We start from the raw sequence: 7,145 nt of genomic DNA on the forward strand, positions 1-7,145 counted from the left end.
AAGAAGAGTCGCCGCGTTGTTCCTCTACCACAACAACGTGGTGGGTAACCTGGGGAGAGTTAATTTCTCTCAGATCGGTTTTAAGACAATCTGATCGTAGTCGGTAGCGACTCCGAGGGCGGCGATGCGATCCAAGAGCTCGTTTACGGAGGAGAGATCAATCGGATCTAGCTGCTCAGCAAATTCCAAGCTGACGTGAAGATCGCTTTTAATGACTTGAGAGGTCATTGTCGGAGCGGTGGCCGAACAGGCGGTCATAAGAAAACCGCCTAGCCGGATATTCTGGCTGGCGGCCAAAGCTACCTTGATGATGGTGCCGTCTTTAAAGACGGGGAAAGGCATCCTTCCTGATGGTGACGGCAAAGAGGACCTCTCAATGAAAGCACCAATGTCGGTGTCAAAATCAGCGGATCTCGGGTAGGGGGTCCCGAACTGTGCGTCTAGGCGTATGGTAACAGGAGACAAGGGACACGATGTTTTACCCAGGTTCGGGCCCTCTTGATGGAGGTAAAACCCTACGTCCTGCTTGATTAATATTGATGATGTGTGTTACAAGAGTGGATCTACCACGAGATCAAGGAGGCTAAACCCTAGAAGCTAGCCTATGTATGATTGTTGTTCGTCCTATGGACTAAAGCCATCCGGTTTATATAGACACCGGAGAGGGCTAGGGTTACACAAAGTCGGTTACAATGGTAGGAGATCTACATATCCGTATCGCCAAGCTTGCCTTCCACGCCAAGGAAAGTCCCATCCGGACACGGGACGAAGTCTTCAATCTCGTATCTTCATAATCTTGGAGTCCGGCCGACCATGATAGTTCGGCTATCCGGACACCCCCTAGTCCGGGACTCCCTCAGAGGGTGAAAAGGTTATAGGCTGACATGGCAATTTGGGAGGCTTGAAGAGCAAATGATAGGTAGCACAACAAAGCGATAGAACGAAGCAACTAGCATAGCAATGATAGTAGTGAGATCCAGGATAGCGGTCATCTTGCCTGAAATCCCGCAAGGAAAGAGAACGAGTCCATGAAGAAGATGAACGGATGAAGCCGAACTAAGCGTAGACGAACGAATCCTCACGATCGCAACGAAACGAGAACTATCGAGAAGAAGCACACAACATAGTAAACACAGCACACATAGAAAAGACATAATGCACAACCAAGCATGATTCATGACAAGGCTACATGAAGCTACTCATGGCAAGAGATGAAGCAAACACGAGCAACACATCAAAGCAAGTTTAAATGAGGCCGGAAGCAACATATAACAATTCCGGTAAGTCCTCATATGCAAATTTCGAAATTGGTCCAGATCTGAATAAACCTTATGTTCAAGTTGTTAAACAGCAAGTTAAGATGCATCATGATGATCTACACGAAATTCTAGTCAAGTTACATATAAAGTTCATTAGATTTGGAGCTACGGCCTAGAAGATATGAGCAAAACAAGTTAAACATAGCATTGATGCAAAATGCATACAAACATCAAGCAAGCACCTCAAAACAAGGATTCAACATGATAACATGAAACTACATGCAATTCTAAGCAAGTTTCATAGAGAGCACACCCAAAACGGAGCAACGGTTCAACACATGCACTCTATACAAGTTTAAAGGACAAGCTGTCCAAAACAGCAACTAGGTATATTGAAAGCATCAAAACAACATGCTACAGCACCCCAACATGAGAACAAAAGGCATGGACATGATGTACAGGTAATGCATGACAAAACATGAACACTGAGCTATCTCCAGAAATCACTAGAACATGCTCAAAAAGACATGGCAAGATTGCATATAATAACAGTTTCAGACTTTGCAGAAATAACATCAGGTTGCAATGTTTAGAGCTATCAAACAACATGTTACATAAATTTAACATGGCAAACAGAGGCATGGCATGATACTACTAAACGTATAGAACAAAAGTCTTTTACTGACCATAAGCCAAAAAGGATAAAAAGATATGATGGCACCCATGTAAACATGGCAAGTTATATGACAGATTCATACATGGCAGGAACAACGATAAGTAGGCATGTTGGTGAGCTTGTACCACTCACCACAGAGCATTACATGGCATTACAAGGCAACCAACAGCAATAAGACATGTTTATGAAGCTATGAATTGCAAGAACAAGTTCATAGGGTGCATGGATCACTAGCAAAGCTCATCGCAAAACTGAACTTCATGTTAACAGACTGACAGCAACATTATTTAGCAACTTCGGAGGACGATAACAAACATCTACAGTAGGCTATAAATGCAACCAGGGGCATGGATTTATAGATCATGACATGTATAACAAAACATCCTTAGTGAACGTCTCCAGGTTATGCATAGAATGACTTGTAGCAGAAGGTTTACATAGCATCACAAAATGACAGATTCAGCCTAGCAAAATAGCAACAACAAGTACCCTACTTAACAAGCTCGATGCACTCACTAAAAGACACAAAAATACATGGCAAGCACCCCTGTAAAAGATGGCATGACATAGTTCAAAAGACATGTAGAGCTCATGCTCATAGGATGCACCCCCAAAATGCAACAAAAATGACAAATGAGCATGTTCTGTTAATAGAGAGCAGACAACATCTTATAGCACTCTTGCAACAATGATTCAGGCATCAAGATGAACTTAAACAAACATGGAACAATGGAATGAAATGTAGAGCATCTAACAATGAACATTTTGATATATTATATGCATGAAACGGAGCTACGGATGCAGAGTTATGATGCGATGAACAGAGGCATAAAATGCAAAAATAACTCGGGACTTAGCAGAATTTAGGGGGGTCAACCTCGCAGAATGGATCTGGATCTGGCGGCTCGGGTCGAGGCGGGCCGGGCTCACCGGAGTTGGAGCCAGGGTGGCCGAAGCTTCACCGGAGGAGGGCCGGCGGGGGGAGGCGCGGGGCGTCGGCGTTGGGGAAGGTGGCGACCGGAGAAGGCAAGGGGCGGTGGCGCGGGCTCGGGAGCTCCTCTCCGTAGAGCTCGGCGCGGAGGGAGCCGGGGCTGGAACGGGCTTCGGCGGCGGCGGCCCTCGCGATGGCGGTGGAGGACAGGCGGCGGGGCGACGGGGAACCTGGCGTGGGGAGGCGCGGGAGGTGGCGCAGGACCCGGCGAGGCTCGGTAGCGGGGACCCGGAGGGGCGCGGCGGTGCAGGGAGGTGGGGGGCCACGCGGCGCCCTCTGGTTGGCTGGGCGCGTCGACGCAGACGTGTCCGGCTGGGGGCGGTTTTGGGGGGATTCATCCGCTAATTTGGATGGGGAGGTCATATTTATAGATTCTGGGAGTTAGGAGAGTCCAAATGAGGTGCGGTTTTCGCCCACACGATCGTGATCGAACGACCGAGAGCATGGAGGGGGTTAGGATGGGTTTTGGGCCACTTTGGAGGGGTGTTGGGCTGCAAAGAGAGAGGGGCTTTTACGGTTACCCGGTTAACCGTTGGAGTATCAAACAACCTCCAAATGGCACGAAACTTGACAGGCGGTCTACCGGTGCTATACCAAGGCTGCTTGGCAAGACTCGGTCCAATCCGAGAACATTTAACACCCGCTCAAAACGAGAGACAAAAGGGGGACGCCGGAGGACATAGGAGTGCCGGATTGCAAAACGGACAATGGGGAAACTGCTCGGATGCATCAGACGAACACGTACGCAATGCAATGCACATGATGACATGATAAAATGCAACACGCAAGCAAATGACATGGCAACGCCGACGAATAACTGGCAGACACCTGGCGCATCGAATCCGGGGCGTTACAACACTCCTCCACTAACAAGAGATCTCGTCTCGAGATCTTAGGACCGAGACGGAAGGGAAAAGGGGTGAGGTGAAACAAGAACTCAGGAGAAGAAGCAAAGAATCGAGAGCATTCGAGAAGAAGAGAGGAACGACGAGAATGACGAGAATCAAAAGCTCACGGAATCAGATAGACTATGAAACCACTCCTGTTAGAGAGAGATAAGAAACGAATAAGACTGAAAGGATTTAGGCAGCACTCCGGCTGAAAATGGAAGGAATAGAACCCGAGCTTGAGAGGACGGAATGATACTTGATGAAGACATGACACAAAACCTCTAGAAAGAATTGAAAGAGTTGAATGAAAAGAACAGAGAAGAAAATGACAACTTGAGCCACGAATGAAATTGAAAGCATCTTGAGAAGTTAGGTTTAGACGGAGTTGTTGAGAAAATCAACAACGAAAATATTAAGCTTGTTGTGGTCTTATGGTAACATCTCAAGATCATAAGATGATAACCGGCCACAAACGGAAATGATTGGATAGCTGAGAAGAAGGAAGAAATGCAAAACTCCATTTCAAAAGAAAATAAAGAATTATTTACACCTCGAGACGCAAGAAGAAAGATTCTTGAACTCCACCAACAAGAATCTTGATGAACTCTTTGGAGAATGAATTAAATTATGATGATCCACCATGAAGAACTCCGGTAACAAAAAGGATGATGAGATAGAATGAAGGAAGAAAGAATAAGATTAAGCCTTGCAATGATTTAAATGGAGCTTCCGACGAAATGGCCGAGGAAATTGAACTCCGGAAAAGAAAAGATGAAAACACTTGGAACTAGAATTTATTCAAAAAGAACAAACTCCGAAGGAAGGGATTAATCACTTGGATGAAATAAGAATAACATTTATTGTATGCTTATCCTTCATCTAATTAAATTGATGACAAACAACGGATTTGGCATACTACTTATTCTTCTTGAAAAAGATTAAGGGGAATGTGGCACAAAACTTGAGAGAGTCTTCATGAACCACCGGTAGGATTGGAAAGAACGAATGGATATATGTGAAAAGAACGGGAATAAATCTTGAACGAACGACCGTAAGAACTCAAAAATGACTAATGAAAGAGAATGAATCACCGGGAAGAATTAGAAGAACCAATATGCTAGAGGGGATTTGGATGCAAGAGAACAAAGAGATCATGAGCTGATTAAAGAACACTTGAACGAAGCACCAGGATAAATAGAGAATGATAGCTGGAATGTGAGGACGAAGAATTCTTCTGGAATGATGGCCTCCGGTGAAAAGAAACATAAATCAACTCCTGAAATACTCCGGATAGGTGAGAAAAGGAATATCTGACAAATGGAATAATACGAGAGGATAACATGAAGCTAGAACCACGAATCTTCGGGAGGACAGACAAGATTTAGAGGACAAACTCTTCTTCGATCTTCAAATGACGACGAGAAACAACACCGAAATACTGAGATACTCCGGTAGAATGGAAAGCGAAGAGGTTGAGCCAACAATGAAAAGAATTTGAACTTGATCTTGGAAAAGATCTGACTGATGAAATTCATTCCTACGTCAACTCTGAAAAGAATTTGGAATAGCTCCGGAATAATTAGAAGAGTCAGGTAAGATCCTGGGAAAAGACCTATGGGTTATGGGCCCACTAAAAGAAAACAATGTTGGAAAGGATTGTTGAAGAGATAGATGATGCACCAGAACAATTGAAATATTTGAATGAGGTGACAACCTCGAATTATTGGAACACAGATGAATCTCCTGAGATGTCTTCCGAACTCCGGAAGGATAAACTAGCGAGAGGTGAAAAAACAGGGAAAACACTTGATCCAAGGGAAAAATATAATCACTACCGAAAATTGGAATTGAATCCACCGGAGAAGAGATGAAGAATGTCGAACAAAACGAGAATTCACCGGTTGAAATAATTTAGGGAAGATTGAAGAGGCTCCACACCAATGAAATAGCTTCTCGAATAAAGGCTCAGACTCAAGGAAGAAAAAGGGGTGGGAGGGTGGGAAAACAAAGGCAACTTGGAAGGGGAAATCGACGAATATCTTGAAGAGAAAACACCGGTTGAAATCATTAAGGAAAGAAGGCAAAGACTTCGCACGAGTAGGATGGATACTCGATTATGGACTCCGACTCCGAGAAAGAAAAAGGGGTGGGCGGGTGGGAAAAAGAAAACAACTGAGGATTGAACTTGGCAAAGACGAAGAGGCTCGAGTCAACTTGACGAGAAATGCACCGGATGAAAAGAGATGAGAACCAATGAACGAAAACTAACCGCGTGATCCTAAAGAAAATTTGAAGGGGAAGAGGAGTAATTCAAAACATCTACGTCAAGATCCCTCACCAGAGCGACGAAGGGACTGAGGAGTAAAAATAATTCCAACTCTCCAATATAACTAGACTCTGAAAATAGTTTTCTTCTAGACTCGACAACGGCCAAACTACACGATCAATCAAGGGGGCTCCTAGGGTCGGTCGAGGCTCTGATACCAACTTGTCACGCCCAATATGCGATACTATCCTAAAGAGACTCAAAGGTCCCACCAAGGATAGAACCGCTTATTGATACGCTTTTGCAAGGTGGATATCATTACATCAACATTACATAATAGATGGGGATACATACAAAAGGCATACAATGCCACACGAATAAAACATCATCTTACATAAGAGCAACATCTGACTACGGATGAAACACAAACAGAAACTCAAACGACATCCACCCTGCTAGCCCAGGCTGTCGACCTAGAACCTATCCCCTGATTGAAGAAGAAGCAGAAGAAGAACTCCAAAACAAGCAAGCATCGCACTCGCGTCAAGATCACCGCATAAACCTGTACCTGCAACTGTTGTTGTAGTAATCCGTGAGCCACGAGGACTCAGAAATCCCATTACCATGGGTATCAAGACTAGCGAAGCTTAATTGGAAAGGAAGGGTAAAGTGGTGAGGTTTTGCAGCAGCGATTAAGCATGATATGGTGGCTAACATACGCAAATAAGAGCGAGAAGAGAACAAGCGGAACGGTCGTGATGCTAGCAATGATCAAGAAGTGATCCTGAACTCCTACTTACGTCAAACATAAGATAGAAACCATGTTCACTTCCCGGACTCCGCTGAAAAGAGACCATCACGGCTACACACGCGGTTGATGCGTTTTAATTCGAATCAGGTCAAGTTATCTATAACCGGACATTAACAAATTCCCATCTGCCCATAACCGCAGGCACGACTTTCGAAAGTTTATACCCTGCAGGGGTGTCCCAACTTAGCCCACGATAAGCTCCCGCGATCAACGAAGGATATACCTTCTCCCAGGAAGACCCGATCAGACTCG

Source organism: Triticum dicoccoides, chromosome 5B (genome assembly GCF_002162155.2).
Source record: "Triticum dicoccoides isolate Atlit2015 ecotype Zavitan chromosome 5B, WEW_v2.0, whole genome shotgun sequence".
NCBI classification, from domain to species: Eukaryota; Viridiplantae; Streptophyta; class Magnoliopsida; order Poales; family Poaceae; genus Triticum; species Triticum dicoccoides.